This window comes from Agelaius tricolor, unplaced genomic scaffold (assembly GCF_023055355.1).
Source record: "Agelaius tricolor isolate 1412-34295 unplaced genomic scaffold, bAgeTri1.0.p SCAF_4, whole genome shotgun sequence".
Classification (NCBI taxonomy): domain Eukaryota; kingdom Metazoa; phylum Chordata; class Aves; order Passeriformes; family Icteridae; genus Agelaius; species Agelaius tricolor.
Genome location: NW_027269264.1, coordinates 9,368,193 through 9,392,371, shown reverse-complemented (window position 1 = coordinate 9,392,371; position 24,179 = coordinate 9,368,193). Strand labels below are relative to the sequence as shown.

The 24,179-nt window shown below is 34.0% G+C and overlaps 1 protein-coding gene across 5 annotated transcripts in view; it reads left to right on the top strand.

Moving 5' to 3' along the window:
- The window catches only part of LINGO2 (leucine rich repeat and Ig domain containing 2), a 484,582-nt gene that overhangs the window by 227,580 nt on the left and 232,823 nt on the right, over positions 1 to 24,179 (top strand). For 3 of the 5 annotated variants that reach the window (XM_071424531.1, XM_071424532.1, XM_071424528.1), the window contains exon 4: positions 22,704 to 22,783. The exons of the other annotated variants lie outside the window; for them this stretch is intronic. The gene's annotated coding sequence lies outside the window, so the exon portion shown is untranslated. The remainder of the gene's footprint in view (positions 1 to 22,703; positions 22,784 to 24,179) is intronic. 5 annotated transcript variants of the gene reach the window in all.

The window sequence follows — 24,179 nt, the reverse complement described above, 5'->3', positions numbered from 1 at the left end:
ACACTCTGTCCTTTGGGTCAGTAGGGAGATCAGATTTCTTCCTCACAAACTACATTACAGTATCATATGCAAATAAGTTTTTCTTATATTCTTCTGATCACCTTGCCAAGCACTGCACTGATATATATAGCATTTAGAGAAAGCTTTTTTTGCTGCATATACGTAGTCCAATCTTTTTCTGAAACCAGGGCTAACTTCAAAGTCAGACCAGATCACTAATGCTTTTTCTTCAGTGATTTTGGAAATTTCAAAGGATGGTAATATAACAGTCCTTCTGTACCCACTGTGATTTTGAACCACTCTTATTTTTTCATTATGCCTCTTTAAAATTCCTTTGCTTCTTCCCCAAAGAAAGGAGTACCTCAGAAACAGATTATTCCAAGTCCCAAGCTATCTCTGATATTCTTTCATATAAGTGGAATATACCTTCCTGACAGAGTTTGCAGTGACGACAAATTTTTTGTAGCTTTCCAAATACAGTCAAAGCAAGACTTTTTTATGTTAATATAATTTCTGTCAATCATTTCATAAGCTGGCCATATTACCTCTAATGTTAAAACCTTGATTTTAAACTATCAAATGTGGGGAGGATTTTTGTTTGATTTATTCGGTTTGTTTTTACTACCTCTGGTCATTGAAAACTACCATTTTCTTTTTGTGTTAAACAGTGTTTTGTTTTTATTCAAATTACAGTGCTTTGAGAGTAATCTGCTGTTTTTTGGAAAGCATGCAAGGTGTTCTGGTACTGTATTCTTTTACATTTATTGGCAATGTACAGCTAAAACAATATGTTATTTTCAGGATTACTTCAACAATGTCAGGTGAAAAGTCTGCAGCTAAAAAATATAGTCATATGTATAGTTATATCAAACCTAGAACTTCCATTTTTACTGACCTTTTACTATTTGTGAAAACCTAGCTTTTACTAAAATTTCAGATGGACAAAAATATGCATTAAAGATTTTTTAGTCTAAAAATTCCTGTTTGTTGGGATAATTTGAAATATGTTTCTAACAATCTCTCTAAAGACACATTTATGTAAATTGTGAAAATATAAAGTTAAGCACACAGAAATTATGTACCTATTACCTACAAATTTAGAAAAATCTGTTATATGCTGCAAATTTATTATGGCATGGGCTGCAGACATTGAGTTTTGATATAATAATATACTGTACTGGAAAAATCTTCAGTATCTTCAATATCTTTCAGTATCTTCAATCTTCAATATCATTCCTGTCAGTACCCTTGCATAAAGTCAAATAAATTTAATTAGTAATAATACTTTAACTGTAATAAGTTAGCAATAGTTTTCTAAAATTTCATCAAAATTGCTGCAAAATATTTTGAAAACATTGGGCTAAATCTCTTAATCCTAAGAATGAAGACAGTAGTCAATTGGTAATGTCTGAAAAAATATAGTTTTGGAGCTTTAGATATCCCTGGGAGATTTATATAAATAATTAATGAAGGAGTGTCTTTGGTATTACATTTTGAACATGTTGGCATAAAATCAGGTTTTCCAGGCAGAAGAATAATCATGTTTATTATAACAAACTAATACCACAATATAGCTGTTTTTAAAAAAATATTTCCGAAAGTCACTTCAGAAGCAGTGAAAAAACATGTCCCTTTCACAAAACTTGTATTTTAGGTATGCATATGTTTCTGTAGGATAAAAAACTATTGGACCTACATGTAGTCAGGAGGCACTTAAAAGAAAAATCCATACAAGACTGTAAAACCTCAAGAGAGGTTTTACATACCTTTGCTTAGGATGTCTATGAGGAGTGCATTAGTAGAAACTTGGCTAGAACATAAGTTTACTATTATCACAAAAATATGTTTGCATCATGCTTATACTCTTCCCTAGGCACCTGTCTTTGTCCCTGGTCAGATGAGTTTTTGCTCTGATCTGGTTCAGCCATTCTCATATCCATTGGCAGGAAGGCATTAGATTGTTATCTCCATTCTTGTTATGAATGAATATTGCAAATCCGATCCTCAGACTAATGTAATGAAAGAACAATGCGTCTACACTTTTTGTTATCTATGATCAAACCCTCGTATTTACCAAAAGCAATCTCACAACTTCAACAACCTGAAGTTTATTTACAGCACAAGGACAAACAAGCAGAATCTCTTTGGAAGCGAAGATGTTTCTTTGCTAAGTAATTTTCTTTAGGTTTGTTTATTTTTGTACTTTCAGCTACATAAAACATAAAGCACAAGTGCTCAGTGGCTGAAGATGTCAGATGGAAAACATCAAATTTTATGTTTAAATGAACCTGAATCTGTGTTCTAGACCTCAGCTGGAAGTGGATTTGAAATTGACAAGCATAACAGCTGAACATTATGTGCACTTCTTTGAAATGACCAACTTCAAATCTCAATATCCTCTAAACTCTTAAAGATAATAGTCCGGATAAAAACAGAGATTCCAAATTGTGCAGAGCTTTATGCTGTAGGTTGTCATCTAGCAATTTTAAAATCAATTTGGTGCTGAACAGTAAGCCTATGTAATTCTTTCCGAATTCACATTTCCTACAGAGACCTCCTAGTGCATGCTAAGTCACAGTATCTGTATTTTGTATGCTTAGGAAGAAATTGCTTCTAGGGGAAATATTCAGAAAGTCATGAAGCAACCTAATTCTATATGCTAAGATATTAGACAACATATGGCAGTATACACAGTAATAGCACTTTGTAAGCTGTAGCTGTAGTAAACTAAATCCAGACTTGAAGTTCCAAGGTCATATTCCTAACTCTGTTGCTGATGTAGTGCGTCCATTTAAAGTAATATTTCCTTGTTGAAAACTCCAACTAATTATCCTTGTTTTCTCTGAGTATTTTTGTCCATCAGAAGAAAATAAAAAAGGGAATGTTAGAGGAATAAAAGACTGCCACCTTTCCCTAAACAGTCTAAAGTGGGTAGCTCTCAGCAACTTTATATTTACTTACTAGTGTCTGGATAGCGAAAAAGCTATCCCAACATTTGATGAACTGTGTTTTAGATTCTAGGTGAAGTAAATATTTTCAGAAACTATGTATATACAATTTATTTAAAGAGAATTGTGTGCCACTGTCTTTAAAGCAATATTTTCTATTTGATAGCTTTATTTTATCGGTTTCCATATATAATTTTCTTTCCAACAATGAGAGAACTTATTATGCATAATTAAAGGCTTTCATTTCCTTAAAATTAAATGCAAACCTCTGAAACCTATTTATAGATTTTATTAGATACCCTGACTCTTGTGCTTAAATAGAAGCTTTATATTTTAAGCCATATAGATGTTTAAATCTACATTAAATCTACAGCTTAGATTCTAATTTTAAAGGAAAAGAGGATTTAGGAAAATATTTTAAAAATGTAAATTAAGGAAAAATATGCAAAATTTCATTATTAATTGTGCTACTTAAATGAAACAATTTCTGTATTTTTTCACCATTTTGGTGCAATTCATTTTATCTCACTTTGATATATTTTTTTCATCCATTCAGGATGCACAGCTTCAACAAGGTGAATGTAAAATAAATATGCTGCCAAGTGTCTCAGCCTTTGTTAAATTACTGGTGGGGAAAAAACCAACAAAGCACCTCCCAAAATTCCCTCTGTTACTAAATAAGGGTTTTTTGGGGGTTTTTGGTTTTGTTTTGGTTTGTTTTGTTTTTGTTTTTGTTTTTTTGTCTTTTGTTTTTTGTTTTGTTTTTGTTTTTGTTTTCTGGTTCCATCTCCCTCTTTATTCAAAACCTATTTTAATAAGTTCCTCAACAAATTGTGACACCACCTTCCACTAGTTTTTGGGGCAAACAACTTTGTTGTTTTGAAAAATGGATGCTACCTTTAATCAAATTTATTCGTGCTTGAATGTTAATGTATTTGAATGTATTTTTTGCAGTCTTCTTAAATACTACAGAATTACACTCAAAAAGTTGAAGCATCTGTCCTTCTTAATTTCTTTACGAATATTTAGGATGATGCTGGTCTCTTATATGCATCTTTTTTTTCAAGCTGTTAATAATAAGTTGACAACTTATGTCTCACCCTTCAGAATCACTGCAGAAATTCTCTGGTGACACAGCCAATTCTCTGGATGTGTTTCAGAAGACATGCATATTTTTAGATGACATACAGTGCATCAAAGACACGGTATTCTTCAATGTTCTTTCTAGTCTTAGACTAAAAGGTTCAAGTAACAACCAAAAGTAACAAACATGCTTAGACATTTGAAGCCAGTATTGTCTCAATTCATAATCAGGAAATATCGATGATCTGTTTAGACTCCTCCCTTTAGTTTTACTCTTTATTTACTGAAATTTTGATTGATATTTTTGTTTAAACTTGAGGAGAAAATCAAGATTTTTATTTATTTATATATGTATATTTTATATTATAATATTAGATTACAGATAATCAGTTTAGCATAAAGGAACATTGAACTATTCTAATCATACTGAAACTTTTGTGGTAGTTGTGGAGCAGAGGAGGGCAAGGAGGATGTTTTTACACTAGCACCTATTTATTTTAGCTGTTTCCTTAAATGCTATCTTGTAAAGAAATCTAGTGCAGAAATCAAAGAATTAAAGTGATATTGTCTTTTTTTTTTAATTTCAATAATCTATACATTGTACTGCTTGAGAATTTACATTTTTTGACACAAGGACTTAAAAACAGATAATAAAATACTATTTAATTTAATATTTTCTTTGCTATAGTATGGTACTCGATGGTATTATAAGGAAATGCTAATTGCTGAATTGAAATGGCAGTGTGCAGTCTCATGTAAGGCAGTAAGTCGGTTAAGACAGACAAAGGGAGCAAGCTCCTCTTTTCTTCAAAGAGCTAATATAGCTGAATAATTTCTCAGTAACAGAGTTGATAAAACCCAAGAACATGGTGAGAGAATGTATATAGACAGTGCATTTAAGCGTGGGCGGATGAAGGATGTTTTTCTACAATGTATATGACAATCAGACACTCCAAGCTAAATACCTGATGGCAGATTCAGCTGGGTGGACAAACGTCCACTGGTTTGTGAGTTACCAGTATGATCCCAAGTAGTTCAATGATGTGATGTGCTGGAATTCCAGTAGCTGTGCTGACAGCATTGTACTACCGTCATCCGCTTTGACCACAGAGACACCTCTATCTTGCTAAACAAGAGGATGCAGAAATTGCTTTTAATAATGGTAGTCAGTAGTTCAGTGAGTAGGGCACTCCTTGATAGGAAAAAGATTCTCAATTCTCAGCTGAACAGATGAGGAACACAGCTTGAAACTTGAATTTCTGTTTCCTGGGGGACTGCAACAATGCCAACATATATAAGATATCACCTGAGAAAGAACAAGGGGAGTCTGAAAGAGGAAGAGAGGGACAGACCTCAAAAAAAGTTTAGGAAAAGAAAACGTATGCTAAAGAGGTATCACTAAGTCAGAACATCGTAGTATGTGGTTTGAGAAAGCTTAGTCACAGATTCAGCAGTACCACAATCTGGGTCAGCAAAAAATGAAAATAACTCATTTATTTCTTGCTGATTCTTAGGCCTTGTAAGTTGAATTTTGTAAACTGTATGATCAAAGGTAGTAGAAAAAACTGAAGACTGTTGGTGTTTGGTCCTTTTTGAAAGATGTCAACCGTGAAGCTAGTGCTAAGTATGAGAATACTTGCAAAAGTTCAACTTTTGTGTGGTTACTACCACATTCTTTTTCAAATTTTTTTTAATGGTGTTATTGTTATGTTCTTGGTTGTGGTGATTGCTAAGGATTTCAGTGAGTAATTTCTTTAGGAAGAGGATTACAGTACTTCTTTTAGTTAACCTGTCCACACAAAGAACGGTCTTAATATCGTTTATGAAAAAAAATAACATGTCCTTGGTAATGTTTTGTATAGGTGGGGGTACTGTTCCTCAGTTTTTAATTTGAAGGTCTAGCAATACATAGATCTTGGTGAATCAATCCACTTGAAATAAAGTAGTGGTGATTTCCACCAGGAATAAGTCTTTCACTACGTGGACCAACTTTTTTGTTTTAATCAAAGTTCTTTTATCTGTATTGACATCTAGAGTAGGTTTATTTTGAAAAAGAAGACAAAAAATCCCCCCAAAACTCAAAAAAATGTTGTTTTCTTCGATTACCATTAAATCAATGCAAAAACTCTTATTCTTTTCTTTATGAAGAGAGTTAAATTAATAATGAAAACTTTAAAATTCTCACCTTATTTTTCTATTTGCTATTTATTTGTGCTGTTCATTAAATCCCATGGATTCCATCAAATTTCAGGCTCTGTAAAGCATGTGTTTTGAAAGACTATAAAATGTGATTAGAGAGAAAGAGTTTAAATAATAGTTAAAATAACTACGATGTACTGTGAGACCACATGCCCTTCCATAATTTCTTTTGTAGTAAATTTGATGACTAATTTTACCTCAAGGCATTGTTTCCACCAGAGATAATGGCTTATGGCTAAGAGTTATGCTGTGTTAATGGGGTTGCAGAAACTGTTGATCATTCCATAAAGGAATGACAATATTTCATGTCTGACCCTGTCAGCCCTCTTGGTAAAACCACACTGTGCAACACCAGAATTCTGATCCAAGGAATTCTTGGATCAGAATTCTGATCCAAGGACAAGTATATTTTGAATTTTGTTCTTGTTCTTTCTCTTTTATATGAGTATAATAGCAGAAATTAATAGCAGTAATTAACATACTTAAGGACATACTCTGACAAGCCTTGAAAACCACATGGATATGGTCTCTATCTTATCTTCTCTGCTGACCTCGATGAAAAAATGTAAAAATAACCTATTAAAGCACATGTCACAGCTATTTACTAGTTATTAAATATTTTTATGCCTACATTCATAACACAGTATTATCTCTATTTTCAGCTCTTGAAAATGATCGCCAGTAGATAGAAGTAATTACAAAAAGGTATTTTAGGAATTCATGTGATGGCCAGAGAAACAATTATTTTGTCATTCCACTATACCCATACTTCAGGCTGAAATTATACCTTTATATATTAATCAAAATGAAAACGTAAGACTTGAAAATTTAAAAAATAATTGAAAAAGGAACACAAGACATTTTACTGACAATTGGTAAAAAAATTCCTTCCATTTTTGTTTGCCAAGGCATTTATTAAGAATCAAATAACAGGATATGCTAAGTTGCAAGGGACCCAGTAGAACCACTGAGTCCAGCTCCTGGCCCTGCACAGCACATCCCCAGGAGTCACACCATGTGCCTGAAAGCATTGTCCAAACACCCCTTCAGCTCTACCAGGCTTGATGCAGTGACCACTTCCCTGGGGAGCCTGTTCCAGTGCCCAACCACCCTCTGGGGGAAGAGCCTTTTCCTGATATCCAACCTAAACATCCCCAGCTTAAGGCCATTCCTTTGAGTCCTCTCACTGGTCAGTAAAGTGAAGAGGTCAATGTCTGACCTTCCTCTGCCCTCACAAGGAAGTTGTAAAGGCAATAAGATCTCCCCTCAGTCCATTCTCTAGGCTGAACAGACCTAGTGACCTCAGCCTTTCCTCATCAGCTTCACCTCAAGGCCCTTAATCCACCTTCATGGCCCTTCTTTGGGTACTCTCTAAGAGCTCAATGTCTTTCTTACATTGTGGCTCCAGCACTCCAGGTGAGGCTGCCCCAGAACAGAGCAGAGCAGGACAATCCCTCCCTTGCCTGGCTGTGATGCTGTGCCTGATGCACCCCAGGACACGGGTGGCCCTCCTGGCTGCCAGGGCACTGCTGACTCACGTTCAACTTGCCACTGACCAGGACTCCCTTTCCATGGCACTGCTTTCCAGCATCTCATTCCCCAGGTTGCCAGTCTGTTCTGGGATTTGTGCATATTCAATACTCACAGGCCAGTCTGAGGGACAGAGCTATCTGTATAATGGATAGAGTGAAATGTTTGGATAACATTAGAGATTCTGTTTCACCACTTTGTGCAAAGATATTACAAAAAGACGGATTGGATCCTAGTGAATACCTCAGAGCTGTACACAGGAAATCAAATGCCATGTAGATCTTAACATTATAACTTTGCAGTTTCTTTCAAACTTGCTATATTTGAAACATCAAGCCTAGGAAGCATTATTTAATTAAAAATCATAAGACAGAATTTGTTGGTACAATTGTTAGACATGCAAAAATAACCAAAACTTTTTTATTCTGATCATCAGTATTATTTAAGTATTTTTAAATATTTCCTGATAGCTTTTTCTCCTGCATCTTTTACCTCCCCTCCTCACCTCATCAAGGTCAAAACCCACAAAACCCTCCTCTTTCATTTTGTGGAACTCTTAATTAGTGAGAATTAATAAAAAAAGGATTATCTGAATAATTGAAACTGAATATTTTATTTAAATTTCTACCTTACTTTCAAGGTTCTCTTTTTCTTTTCTTCCCAAATATTTCCCTTGAGTAATAAAAGTTTTATGAATAAAGCAGTTTAGTATTTGTCCTGGTTCTGGCCAGGACAGTAATTTTTTGCCGCAGCCAGGAGGGGCGTAACTCAGACCTGGAGGTTGTCCTGTACCACCTCACACCTACACAGGGGTGAGTGGGCACAAAGGGGTCCTTTCCAGCCAGGGTAACATCAGTTTTCGTGGGGTGGGCATTTGCAGGTGAATTGATCATCTTTCCTGCACACAACATTAATATCAGTATTGGTACTGTCCATTTCTTACCTCATTGCTGTTTTCAGTAAATTGTTCTTATCTCAATCCTTGATCCTTACCTTTCATGTATCCAATTCTCCTCCCCTTCAGAGGAAGGGGATATGGGGAGGCAGAATGAACCAGAGATGTGTTGTTTATCAGGAACACTAATTTGAGGAATACCATCCTTAAAAACCACTGCAGCGGGGTAGCTGTAAATTCTTTGCTCACACTTAAAAACATATTAAATTTAAAGTTTATGACAATTTTGTTTTTATAGTTTTGTTTATGCTTCTTTCATCCCATGGTACTCTTCAGAGTGGTTACACTACTAAATATTATCTGGCATTACAAAAGGGATTGCTAGGGAAATTAATTATATCCTTTGGTTGAAGCACGATCATGCAGGTATCAAGTACTGCTGGTAGATCCTTTCTCACTCTTTTCTCTCTTTTTATAACAGTAATGTCCTGTCCTAGGAAGGATATTGTTGCCCATGGCATTTCTTTCAAATACATAATTTAGGAATGTACAATCAACAATATGTAAAAGATTGGGAAGGAAGTGGATTTTGTATATCTCTGGCAGATTTTTAATGGAAAATGTATCAGATAATTTGTGCATCTGGTAGTTTTTAAGATACCATCCTTTCATTTCAGCTTTAGATTACAGTAGTCATTGGATGTGAGGCCCAAATCTTGTTCCAGCCGGTACTCTATATCTTGGCATAAGTGCTTTCTTTCAATTTAAGCATACAAATTCTCCAGTAATTTATATGACACAGAAAAATACATTCTACAATATCTATTTCTCTGTGTTGAGGCCCTGACAGTCAAGAAATCTCGAGAGAGATATAAGCTTAAATTCTGTGTTGTTGTAGAAAAAACTGCAATTCTAAGATACGGTATTTAGGAAATAACGCTGCTTTGTAAATCTGTGAGGCATAGCACCCTGTTAATGTCAAATATTATGAGGCATTCAATTGGTGGCCTCATATAAAGATAAAAATATTTCCATTTATTGTAATCACAAAGCTTTTTTATTAGATTAGCACTGAAGGGTTATTTCTTTGCCACTTAAGTTTAAATTAAAATATTTGTGGCAATGGCTCCACCAATGACTTATCCTAATCATTCATTACCACCATCTATGGTGTGACTGGAGTCACTGAGAGCATATTGAAAAAGCACTTGAGGTTTCTGTGCCTAGTGTGCCAAAGAGGAAGAGCCCAATAAATCAGGAAGAATTCCAGATGTTAATGCATCCTCTTTGTGTAGAGAGAAGTTTTAGAAAGGAATTTATTTGCTTCAAGATTTGCATTTCTGCTCTGGGAGATAGATGACAATAACTTCAGCTATAAAATCTGCTCGGCAGAATATTACCAGTCCTAGAACTGCATGCACTTGTTGTGGTGGTCAATGTTGCCATGTACACGTGCTTGGAGGTGTTTATCCATTACAGCCTCTCAGTCACTTCTGTCAGAGCTGTACTTGGTACAAACTCTCGATTCTGTATGCATAATTTTCCTTGTTGTGAAGTTGCAACTCATCTTTGTTGATTTATCTGTGCTCATAAAAGATCAAGCACAAGTGAAACACAGTTTAATTTTAATTATATTGGATTCTAATTTCCTTCAGAAGCTTAAAAAAAATCACTTATATATAGTATTATAAAGGTTAGCAAATAGATTAATAGTGTGGTCTGACTTTTAAACATTAGTGAAATCTGTTGTAAACAAAAGGTCAAATCTTATCTGTAGGAGCGTGTATATGCAGCAACTGTTTTCTTTGGGGAGTGATAAAAAATAGGGCCACTGACAAGCAGGTTGAAGGAGTGAAGGCAGTCAGTTAAAAAAAAAATTAATGTAGAGGCTTATAGGATATGTCTTATTTCCAGTCTCCCACGCTGTTAAATATACAGGAAAACTGCAGGTAGAAGTTTGTGGAAGTTCAAGATGTTTCTTACTTCTCTTGAATACTAGAAAAATCTTAATGTTTCATTTAGGCTATTATTATTAATTAAAACTGTTTCATAGAGGACTAACCAGCTTCTATCTTAACCATGCTGTATATTTTAAATATGATAAAATTGCTTCACTCAGTTTTTAAAAGAACATCCAGCACAACTTTTTCCTAAATTTTTTTTCACAAATTGGCTCTCCTAGTTTTGTTTCTAATAAAGCATATTTGTTTCTAAGAACTACATCTGACTGAGGTTGTAAGGCTTTGAAGCATGGTAGTACAACTGTCACACAAAATTATATTTAAACATGTTCAGAAAAAAATTGTTCAAATACCATGAAAAAGGCATTGAAAATATATATGTTTTATGTATTCTCATTTTTCAGTCAGGAGTAGAAGCACAGATTGTAAAGGTTAGTCTTATTTATGAAGATATTTAATGTGATGTTTATATTATTGGCATATATTTTATTTGCTTTTATACTGCGTTTATGATACTTTGGATTTGTTTGTGTCATTTTGATGACTACCCCAAGTAGTAGGACAATGTGTTTTTTTAGTGAATCCAGACTAATGGAGTAGGTGTTACCTTTCATACTGGGGAATAATAGCCACCTGCTACTGGAATAGATATTCATATAAATCACAATGCAAATATGCAAATCTTTTTTTGGCATTACTGTTGTTTTATTATTACTGCTGCAAGTCTGTGAAGCCCAACAGGACAGAAAATGCTAACATTTTGTCTTTAAATGTTCAAAACCATAAAATAAATGAAGCATGAGTATTGATTGTCTTTGCCCTATGTTATCTGCACAGGGGCTATTAAGAAGGGTTTTTTTATCTTCTTTTCATGCCTTATCTTTCATGCCTCATACTGTCTAATGAGGAGCTTCACTTAAAATATAACATTTTGCAGTCTTGAAAGTACATTTCTAAGATACTAAAACGCTATTGTTATGCATTAAAGGCTTTTTACTGGTGTTTTTTATTGATGTGTTGTATTGTATAGAATAATAAAATTTTGTAGTGTGGGAATTACTTTTTTAATTAATTTTTACTTTTAAATTATATTTTGATCTCTTTAAAAACAAAAGTAGAATCATGATTTCAAAAAAGCAGATACCTCTGGATTTCAGATTGTAATGCTGATAGGACTACTTATCAATAATTTAGAATCGTGGCATTCCCATATATTTTTCCCCTTGTAAAAGTTCCTACAGTTTCAGTACACAGATTTTTGGACTGCAAATTACAGTGTTTCTTTCACACTGATGAAACTAGATCTTTGTGCTTCTTTGTTGAAATTCAAGCATTCTGGTGAATGAAAATTGATTTTGTGGCATCAGTTTTTGGCAAGGAAAAGAAAAAAAAATAATGCAAAAAAAACCAACTGAAAATGAGTTTAGGCTGGTTAGCAGTTATGTGCATGTACTGAAATATTTGGTGAAAACCTCCATCCTGTAATATTCTAACTGCAGGAGGTGACAGAATTAATCTTTGTGGACTACTTTGAAGTAGTCTACAGATTAAACTCTTGCTGAAGGTTCTGTAGTTTTTTTTTAATACTTTAAGCACTTATCTGAAATGCCCGGCAGTGCTGGATTCTAAAATGTGTTGCTGGTCACCTTTAGGTTATCACAAGACTTTTCAGAATGTAATCAGAAGGACTGAAGATTTTGGAGCAACCTTCATCTAGCTGAAAATCCTATAAACTGATCCAAAAAAAGAAAAATGAGAGGCATTTGAATTTATAAATGAAATCATTTTCCTCTGTTTACTTTTTTTCCCCTCCCTTCAGAGCAGAAGTAATACATCAGTAGGTCTCCTATGTAAGTTAAAAAACCCAAACTCTGCACTGTTTATTTACAAAGGAGAATTTCTAGGCAGCCCAGTAAAGATTGACTTCAGAACTTGAGCTGTGGGATTTTCTGGCACTTACTTCTCGGGGCATTTTAACATCCCTGTAGGTGTACCTTCCTGAGAGGATGATGAGTAAATCTTTGGTATTTCTCAGCCTTACCTGGAGCAATGTGATTTAACTCAGATAGACCGAGTTTTTGAGCATGAGGATTTATGTTGTTGAAGTCAGAGCACGAATCAGGGTCTCAGAAATTCAAGTGGGTTAATTATGCAGGTCCTGGACAGAGGAAGTCTCAAGTGCCTTTAAGGTTATAAAGAAAAAAAAAAAAAAAAACAAAACAGAATGAGTTGCTAATTCAATTATACACAAAAGGTATTGTTGTAGATTGGTTTTTGTTACTTTCTAAGTTTGACAAATGTGAGGTCAACATACGGGTTTTTTTACCAGATTTACTTTCCATTAATTGTGTGTTTTACTTGCAAGCTCATTGTTGAATTTTTTCCAGATACCTAATAGGTACACATGCATCATAGCTACATTATTTGAGAATAAATTCAAAGTTTTTATTGCCACAGCAAAAGTTCAAAGCTCTGTGTCTGTAGAAAGCAAGCTTTATGCATGCTCAGATATCATATAATATTAAACTTTAATTTAATCTCACAGATCCTGATGTTATTGAAACAATATTTAATTTCTCAGGTAGATTTTTGTTTCTAAGGAACATGCAATGAGTAGATGCAAGTGAGAAAGATCTTGAGGTGGACTTCATTATAGACAGGTCATTCCTGACAGATTCATTTCCTGGTTAACAGATTTATGCAAGAGAGAAGTCTTCTACATTATTTAACTGCCCAAAGGCTTTGTTTTCTGAAGTTGAATCAACATTTGCTGTGCAGCTTGCAGTGGAACTTGAAAACAATTAATCATTAGCCTCTTCATGTCAAGTGATGTACAACCTCAGTCTTCTCTTGTGTTGAACAAACTTATTTATTTTTATATTTATTATAACTTAGAGATAAGGAGTATGATTTATTTATCATACCCCTTATCTCTAAGTTATCATTTCTAGCTCTTTCGTGATTGTTGGTTCTCTCCTGGATTCTTCCATAATTGTGTAAATTGTCTTGGGAATTTAACATTTCTTAATTAATATCAGCAATGTCTAAAAACATTTAGAAAATATTTCAAATATAAATATTAATAACTACATAGAACCAATTATATTTATAGTATTTTATAAATGTAGTAAAAATTTAATATGTATAAATATTGTGTCTCTTTTTATTAAAGAAATTTAGGCATATAAAGAACAGAATGGAACTGAACTAAAAATGAAAACTTATAAAATATAAGAAAGACACACACTAAAAATATAGCTTAACTGAATGAGTATGTAATGCATAACAAGTTGAAGCAAGACCTGTATTACAGTGAAATAAAGTTTACAACTAGAGCTGCAAAATGGTATTTTGATATTTACTAGTAAGAGTATTGAAACATTGAAAACAAGGGCCTCTATGAAACAGAAAAAAGAGTAATCACTAAGCTACTGGTTAAGCTGCCTGGACAAAAATTTCACCTTTGGTATGAAAAATATCAAATATATAATTTTTTTGTTACTATCATTATATTACCTTTAAAAATTCTAGTGATAAGTATGTTTCAAACTGTGTTGAAATTACTGAAGGTTTTTTGGGGTTTTTTAAGATGAATAATTTAAAAATAAATAATATGTATTTTGGAAACACCGACCCTAAAAGGGTAAGAACACACCCTAATTCACAACACCCTAAAAGGTAAGAACAATGAGTCCAACTGTCTTTCTGCTTTGGAAAAAAATATCTAGATATGGAATAAAAGAAACAAAAACCTGTATGCTTACACATGCATCCTGGGAACAGGCTTGTATGTAATAATCAAAGTTTTACTCTCTATGCGATGGTGAGAATGACAGGATCTCCTAGACTATGCATATTGTACTTCCCCACATAATATGTCTGAAAATTGATGCTGGACAGGGTCTGTGTTGCAAGTGATAGTGCATTTGTGTGCACGGGTTATCTATGTATATCTGTACACAAGACTCCTTTTATGGAAGTGTCTGATAATGACAAAATATCAGCTATACTGTATGTCAGTCAGTCACTACTTAGGATGAAATTCCTCCCTGTGAGATTCGTGAGACACAGGAGCTGGTTGGCCAGAGAAGTTAGGGATGCCCAGTCCCTAGAAGAAGTTTCCTGGTCTAGTGGAACACATCCCCACCCATGCCAGTGGGATTGGAACTAGATGGTCTTTAGGTCCCTTCCAACCCTAACCGTTCTGTGATATCATGAATCTATACTTTTCAATCTGATTAGTTAAATTTCAAATCAAGTCATTCATAAATTCACATACTGGCAGTGTACTGCAGCATTAATGATTTATTCTACACATTACTCCACACTACCATTATGTATGCAAAATCTATATCCTCACATAACTGTGCATGCAGTGTCACAGAGTGATGCAACTCTGTTTAGGGCTGATGGCTGGGTGCTCCTAAGTCATGGAGGTTGAGTTGCTCAGAAGCACTAGCCAAGATGAACCTGGAAGCTCCCATAAGTTGCTTCCTTTATTCAAGGAATTGGCAGCAAGTTTTATTGGTTATTGGATTACCATGGTGATGTTCCAACAGTAAATTGCCAATAAACTAGAAATTAACACAATGCACCCTACAATGACACAAGGGGTTCAAATTTCCAGAAGAATGAAATTTGATTGGGGGAGTTCAAATACTGTTGTGTATTTGGTGGTGAAATTCTCCCTTTTTAATACTTGCATTCAAATTGAGGAGATTAATAGGCAATATTAACCTCAAAAATTATTAAGATAACTTTATATTAACCAGTTATACATCTATGTTTTGATAGTGGGTAGCCAAAGTTTTCCAAATTTTTCCTTCCCTAACAATAATTCGCCAGCAGGAAATTTTTGCAGCATAAGTACTTTCATATTTAATTCCAGGTCAAAATTCTGCTTTTCCTTCCTGTATGCTATTTTGGAGTTGATCAGAGAAAGACAACATTAGTCAAAGAATTGAAAAGAAGATTGGGGTGGAAAGGATGGGTGCAAATAAGAAAAAACATTATGTTCAACTACTATCATAGATAGAGTCTTAAAGACAAAATCTGGCATGTTAAGAAGATGAAGGAGATTCAGAAAGTTAAAGAAACATAAAATCCTAAGCACTCCAAGCAGATGAAGGTTGGATTTTGAACTTGACTAACATGATAGGAAAATACAAAGTGTTAGTATCTGTGGCAACAGTTCTCTTCACAGAGAGCAGCAGGCACAACCTTACCAGGATTTCTCTTTGGGAAGGCAGTGAGAAAGCTCAGAGAAAGAAAACAATTCTCATCTCTACTTGCTGTATCTGTTGTTCGGCACATGTGGAATGTGTTAGGGAGATTGTTTACCAAAATTGATTTGTTAATTGGACTCTGGTGATGGTTGTTTGGATTGATTGACCCATTAGGTCAAAGCTGTGTTGTGACTGTTTGTAAGGGGTCAAGGGTTTTCCTTGTACAGCATACAACATAGTATTAGTGTAGTATGCAGTATAACATAATATAGCTTAATAAAGCAATTGATCAGCCTTCTGAGATCATGGACATTATTCCCCAGCTGGGGGTCATCTTGCTGCAATAAGCATCAAGAAAGGAACTGATAAATACAAGGATATGATTCAACATTGAGGTAGATTGAGCACCCTTCAGAGTACTAGTAGAGGAGGCTGAAATAATCTGTGCTTGAAAGACAATTTTTAGTTACCGAAGTAGCTGATAACAGATCAAGGTAGTTTTCTCAGTACGGTGTTCTCTAGTATTCTCAATGTAGAATTCCCAATACTATAGTATATGGTATTATCATAATTAAAATAATTAGAAATCTAAGATGAAATCTTTGTCTGAAATAACATTAGCTCTTCTAGCTTAATGTGACTTACTGTATTTTCTCTGTGAAATGTAGGTACTAACCACTAGCTTGACTGCAGGAACTAATGTAAACTAAGAAGTCTGCCTCTGAAAATCATTGTGGCACAGCTTAAACGGGTTGAAGTCTAAGAAATCCCTGAGGAAAGGCTCTTTCAGAAATGCTCTGGTATCGTTCAGAGTTGTCATTGTGGGAAATATCAGAGAAGCAAACATGAAAAATGCAAGCTGTAAATGTGAGGGAAGCGTATTTTGTGCAGTGAACTATTTGGCAGCATGAGCTGTGAATGAGTAGAAATCTCTGAGCCTCTCCCATCTACCATTTCCTGAGGGACAGAGCAGTCACTATTCACGACTGCCTCCAGTGAGCACCCCACACTTCACCATGTCAGAGAATTTTACAGCATTTGCATTTTCTTCAGTATATTTCTAAGTAAAATGTATATCTCTTGGAATAAAAATAATTCACTTTAGTAAATGAGGAGTGTAGCTGGGAAATAATTATAAGTAGGAAGAAGAGGGTCTGAAATTTTAAGAGACCTCAGGATAGAACTTAATTTAGCATTTTGTGAAATTATACAAAGATAGAACACAAAATAAACATACATTTTTTCATCTAATACTGAACTACAAAAGACAGATTTAACATGGTTACTTATAGTTTTGGCATTACTTAGAATAATGCTTGATGTAATTTTTTTTCCTACAGTCTCTCCATCTCAGTGTCAAAAGCCAAAAAATTTAATTGTTGAGGATTATGCCACTCTATTTTAGAGTAAGCTCCAAAATAAAACAACCTTTCTTAGATCTTTTACTTAAATCAATAATTCCATTGCACTGATTCATGCTGTATCTGCCTGTATTTGCACCTGCCACAGCAATACCTTGCTGAATACTCCCTGAATTTTTGCACATTCCTAATTTCTTTATTTATATTGAAACTCGCTTAATTTCACCAAAAAGCTGTTTCCAAAATGCTTGTATTACTCAAAAAAGCACTTTATCAATGGATAAAGTGATTGACTTGCCAATACATACACCATCCTTATGATGTAAGAATATAATCTCTTAGAGTAATAAAGGTTTCAATGCAAAACAATCCAAAGTAAAATATTTTTATTAAGTGTATCTACTGTTTAGAGATCCACTAGCAGGAGTCCCTTTCAAATACTATCAATAAATGGTCTATTTTTTTCAGAGTTACTTTGCTGTTCCTGTTTTCTACTGTCCAGAAATAAGAATCCAAATAACTCGTGCCTTAATTCCATAGACAAATTTCCTAAAACTTTTTTGTTTCTAACAAGATTATGGTCATGTGGAACACCAACTGACTTTTTAGAATAAGAAATCACAGTTAGGGAGTCACTGTATTTTTTAATTGAAAAACGTTTTGCTGGCAATGATTAAAAAACTAATTTACTGCTTATGGGAAATCTTGTTTTCACTGTTTCCTAACAATACGTTGAATCCTTCACATGTGCTCAAACAAACCATGCAAGTCATCTGATTTTTTGTTTAAAAAAATAGTGGGTTCCTACCTGTGATCAACTTCATAAAATATTTAGTTTTCAAGTCCACTGCTCTTAGGCTTTCATTGCATCTTGTTCAAGTTTTAAATTAAGTTGTGGTATCAGTTTTGGGTAGAGAGAGGATCTCTCAGATGCCTTGCAGCTGAAATGTATATATGTGCACACCATCCTTCTAGAAAGTGTGCCATTCAATTTTAATGTAATGAGGGGGATATTTTCAGTTACGCAGAAGAGCATTCTATTTAATGCAGCCATTTGAGAAATCAATTGCAAAATTTATGTTCATCTGTTCATAAAGCTGGGGATGTCAGACTGTAGATAGCTGCTGTTCTGTTAAAAGGTTAATAGGTTAATACTAGGTTTCCTGGTGAAAGCTGCTGTTTCTCCAGGTGCCATTTCATTTTCTTTGGGGCACACAATTAAAAACAACACTTAACATTCTTTGATTACACTGAGAAAGTATGTTTTTGTATAAATAGTCCTTTTGAAATTAATAGGTCCTGTTTAGTAAGTAAGATAACAGCCCCTCAATATTCCTAGCTGTGATAGGTAAAAAAAATCACAGCACAAAAAAAAAAGCCCTCAAAAATTCAAATAATGTCTCCTAATTCAAATGTTTATCATGTCCTCCGTCATTTTTCACATTGCTCTATGGGAAAGATATTTCTGATTTCTCAGCTGGGAAGACACTTAAACAACTTAGCAAAATGTGATTTCTTCACCCTGAGAATTTCTTTATTTACTCAGACCAGATGTTAAGCTCAGCAGCAGTCTGTTTCCAATACTGCTAAGGGAAAGTGAGGATTCTTGTATAAAATGAGCAACCTTTTTGTAAATGCTCTTGGATTCTAGTACTGGCAGCTTAAAGATCAGAGCTGAATGTCACCTGTATGTTTAATAAACCTCTAAAAGTCATAAGCATAGTCAAAATAATAAGATGTCTGTGTTTGGCCGTCATTCATAAGCAGTTTTATTATTTAAACAGTCAAATCCTTACATTTTTGTGGAAAATCTGAACATGATTTGCTATTGAGGATATCTCTTGCTGTTTTCCTTTTTTATTTTCCAAAAAGAGAGAGAGAAAGGGAGAGAGAGAGAAAGAAAGAGAGAGAGAGAGAGAGAGGTTTTTTTTTCTTTTATTACTTTTTGACCATGGAGTAGCTCTTCTTTCAGTGTGGTAAATTCCAGTCAAGTATTAGGAAAATTTTTGGCTCTCTTTCTATTTGTTCTATTTGCAAGTCGTGTAGTAAGTTTATCCAAAAACAAATGAGTAGTCATTGCCCACAGACAGATGCAAACCAAAAATTTGATATCTAATATGATAAAAACATGGATCTACCACAGTCTTTCCATTAGTTCTGTTAGTCTCAAGACATTAATATTTATGTAGATCATGTAACATTAACATTTTTGCCCTAATGTGAGGACTGGAAGAAATTCCTTCTGGTTAGTCCATTAGGAAAGTATTATGCTAGATCAATGATACCTTTGTATAGGTGATTATAATGAAAAATTTGTGAGAGGTATTTTTGCTGAAGCACTTTATTAGAGGAAACAAAATTTGAGAAAATGCCAACTGGCAATTTGGAGTAGAGGACCTTTAAATATCCCTTCCAAACCAAATTGTTCTATGAGTCTATGAAACTGTGTTAGATATGTGAAATAGGGTTATAATTGTCAAGTAAAATGTATTTGGAGAAACGTGGTTCTATGAAAGGAAATTAGGCTTTACTCAAAGCAGAGGACTCTCACATGATTGCTGTGAACATTGGTAGTTAGTGTTTCTGCTTTTCTTTTAATTTTTTTCCATTGTTTCTCCTATAATTTTACTGTCTCGGTCATGTGGTTTCACTGTACATTTCAATTTCATTAATAAAAAATTTAGAGGAAGGAATAAGACATGTGCTTGAAGTAAGAAAATGCCTTTATGGAAATGCTAGGATTCTTCAGGATGGGTGTATCAGAGAAGGGCAGAGGCAGTTTCTGCTTTCTTTTTAGTGCCAAGCACACACTGAATTCATTACATAAAGGTTGTAAAAATTGAACTACAATTTCTTTTGTATTCTTCTGATAGCCATGCTTCCAGAGTAGATTTTAATTTTTCTAACTATTTTGCAGTTTGTGAATAGCTAGTTTTGCTCAGATATTGGCCCAAAGTCAGCTAACACAAGAAAATAACTTCTCCTGAAGCAATGACTACATTATCTCCAGAAAAGAACTATAACTCAATGTCTCAGTTTTCTCTGTTTCTCTTCTTTTCCCAGTGAGACAATAATTCATGATTGATCTTACCATAATGACAAAAAAGTGTAGAATGAAACAAGAACTAAGCTTAAATTCTTGGCCTTGACTTTTCAGTATGAACAGGTACAGGATTCTAAGCAGACATTTATGTTCAGCATATTGAGTTTAAATTTTTTATCATGTCACCCTTTATGCATAATCCAGAAGTTCAGTAGTTGAATCTTTTGAATGGCATAAATATTTTAAGAAGAAATATCAAAGGTCTTGCCTGCCTTAATCTAAATTCTTAAAGAGATTGTGCTTATTTCTATTCTATGTTTGCCTCTTGGGGTTACCTTGACTGCCTCTTCATCTTCATTAACAGATGAATTTGACTTATGCTGCTTAGTTTTTGTTGTCAAGAATTCTACAAAATCCCTCACAAGTCAGCTGAGTATTCTTAGAGCCTTCCTCAATTCCTAAGATTGACCTGTATTATACCTGTGTATAACACAGGTCAATATTAGAGTACCACTTAGCAGTGCATCCGACATAACATAATTCCTCATATTACTTTAGAAGGAAAATTATTTAAACAGTGCATTCTGGAAGTAAAGTAGTTCATTGAACAGTGAAGAAATTTTCTAGTGTTCCTCGTTTATAACAGTAAAAAAACATTCTCCAAGTCATGAAACAACACAAAAATCATTCTGGTAACCTTCATACCATCTAAGTAGATTATTAAAAAGTATCTACTCTTAGAAAACATATCGTTCATTATACAGAGGATGAAGTAACTATTTTTGCTAGCTTTAAAAGTAGTTTGAAGGAAAAGCTTTTCTGTCACATAAATGGGGCAAATTTTAATGCATTCATTGATCCAGATATGGAAGCAGGAATATCTAAAAATGGATGGATAGATAGAACATGTAATGTACTCAAATTAGGGATAGCAATAAGGTAAAAGAAAATTATTTAAAACAATTAATTTTAAAATAGTAATCAAAACCAACTATATTATAAATTTGTAAAAATGACATAGAATTGCTAAAATTATAGCTCTTTATTAACTTTTAAGATTAAATGTGTCATGAAAAGGTACTTTTCAATACTTATGTTTACGACTCTTTGTTCTGAATTCAGTCCTGATCCAGTATATGAATTGGGATATTGATCAGGAGACTTCCAGAGGTCCTTTCCAGACAATTGGTCTGTGGCTTTGTGTTTCTTCATAGAAAAATTCAAAAAGCCTGGTAAGTTAGGTCCAGTTCTCAACATGAATCACAATATTGTGGCTGTAAAAGCTGCAAGGCAATGGAATTTAAGAAGCAGAGACTACTCTAATACAAAGAGCTATTGTGACTGAGATCTTAACAACAGAAAGTGGAGAGATAGATTTTGTGTTAATTATAGAAATAAGCTTTGGAAGCATAATTGTGATAGCTAAGTCAAGGCTCTCTCTTTTTTCTACAAAGCTGTGATTTAGAAGAGCATACCTAAAAGTGCACCTGGAGAAAAATTAGATTAAGCAAAAAGACATTTGCTAAGCAAAGAAGCCTTCCTCTCTGACTTCTCTGGCACCTCAAAATTAAAATAAGCCTAACTAATCTAACCCTGTCTAGTCAGTATGATAAACCAATGGGTGATTATTTCAGGAAAAAAATAACAGCATATGAACTGAGATCTTCTTAAATGACTTGTCAGTTTGGTACTAGTTTTTGGTGATATCTTGTACTGCCAAGTGCTTCTCAAAACCAAAATGGTAGAAGTTGTTTAAAGTCCTGAATTCAAAAGGCCACCTTAATTAAAAAAAAATTCTTAAAAATAAGTCAATATTTTCAAGTCAAACCCTGTGCCAGGTAGAAATATGGAAGACTATTTGATTTCATGAACAAAAAACAAAAAAAAAAAAAAAATCTGGACTATCACTTTTAAGAATGATACTACAACTGTTATATAACCAGAAGGAGGATTTTAATTGAAGAGCCACCACACTGTAGATTTCAGCTCCCCAGTGATGTTTTCCTTTAAACCTGCCCTACCTCCTCCCTCCATAAAAAAGCTATGATTTTTTTTTAATCAATGACTGTGTTTTAGTGCTTTGTAAGCTCTTCCTTAAGTAATATAAACCTGCAATAGCATTAAGTACACTTTGAAAAAAATGAGACATAAAAGACTACTTCTAGTCCTAGATTTCAATGTGCAACAAGTTTTATCTCCTGCCATGTATGACTACAACTTCATATGCAACTTTAACAGTTTTCACGGATATGTTTTTCTTTCTTATGAGTGTTTAATGTCAAAGATGTGCTAGGTACTCACACTTGAAATATAAAAACAGTGAAAGGAAAAAGATCATCTATCTCACTGATCTAGTCAAGGATTTCACTAACTCAAGTTATTTTGTCTAAAATATTATTTTATTTTATGCATTTTATTTGTTGGGAGTTGAGTTTTTTGTTATTTATATTCTTATCAGGTTGATATTAAGATAGTCTGAAGGAGGGAAGTAGTGGCAGACTTTCACCACAATTGTGAAAAATGAGCAGTGTCAACCTGGTAAGTTTATCTTTTTGTTATTGTTGTATTGATGATGGTTTTCCCACTGATGTTCTCATTTATGTTTGTAGCAAGATCACAGTTACTGTTGGTTTTATTCTTGATGTAATATTTCTGTCTTAATGTCTTAAATTTTGATTTATGTTTAAAAAAAAAAAAAGTGCTCAGCACCTCATTAGCTCTTTGACATAAAATTTTGTCATGGATCCAAGTAGTTTCAGTTCCAGGCAGAGTAGTTAGCACATAAAATTATTTTTTTATCCATTAAGTGTGTATACAATGCTCCTATATTTTTCCCAGCCTTTTCAGGTCTATATTTTGCAATTTGAGAAAAACTATGAAATGAAGGATCTGTGTGTAAAATCTTATTTTTCTGGTTTATTTATTTTATTAATGTCATGGTTTAGGAATAGCACTCCAAATCACCAGTCACTCCTCAACCTATCATTCCTATGGGAGACAAAAGGCAAAGATTATGTGTTGAGATAAAAGCAATGTACTGGAAACAGCAATGAGATAAGAAAAATGGACAGCAATTACAAAAATATGAAAAACCAAAGGTGTGCAAAAGAGGGTGTTTTACATGGAAAAATGCTCAAAAGCCTGGGACAACAAGAAACAATTGCAGACAGACACTCTGTGCTTCCATGCTTTTTTTTGCTGACCACAGGCTATGCCCACTTTCTTCTCAGAGGCAAGAACCCCTTACTCTTGCCACTAAGCATGACCTTAGGTGGTTTAGAATAATAACCTAGTCATGCCCACACATCCCCAGGCTCTGCTCCCTCATGGCTACTGAAAAAATTAACTCTGCTCCGGCTAAAAAACAAGACAACTAATTAAAATAAAACAAAAAAGGGCAAAACTCCACAACTCTTCTAGGCTTTCAAATTGTAATTTTAAAGCAGGTATTTATTCCAGCCTTAATCATACAAATGTTTGCTTCAGGTGAGTTTTCCTTTTATGAAAAATCTTTCTTTGGATTTTTTTTCTTCCCTGAAGAAAGTGCAATTAAAGTAGTGCTATCTCTTTTGGGAGGACAAGTAATTTAAATGTTTAGGGATAATAGTGTCTAACTCCCCAGTCAAGTGACTGGAATAAACCCTTCTGTTTCCTTTACTAACACACACAGCCTTTGGCTAATGGTGTGCTGTGAAGTGCTGGGAAATGGAAAGACAGTTTTAGAAATTCAGAAATAATTACAGCACTTAAAAGAATAATAAACTTAAGTTTATAATCTGAAAATACTGAAAAACTGTGGTATCACGTGTCTAACATAGTATAAAAACAGATTTATAAATGCATTAAATTTATCATCAAAAAAATACCTGATAAGGAGTTGCAGCCTTCTGTCAAGACTGGTCTTTTATGACATTTAATTTCATATATATGTGTA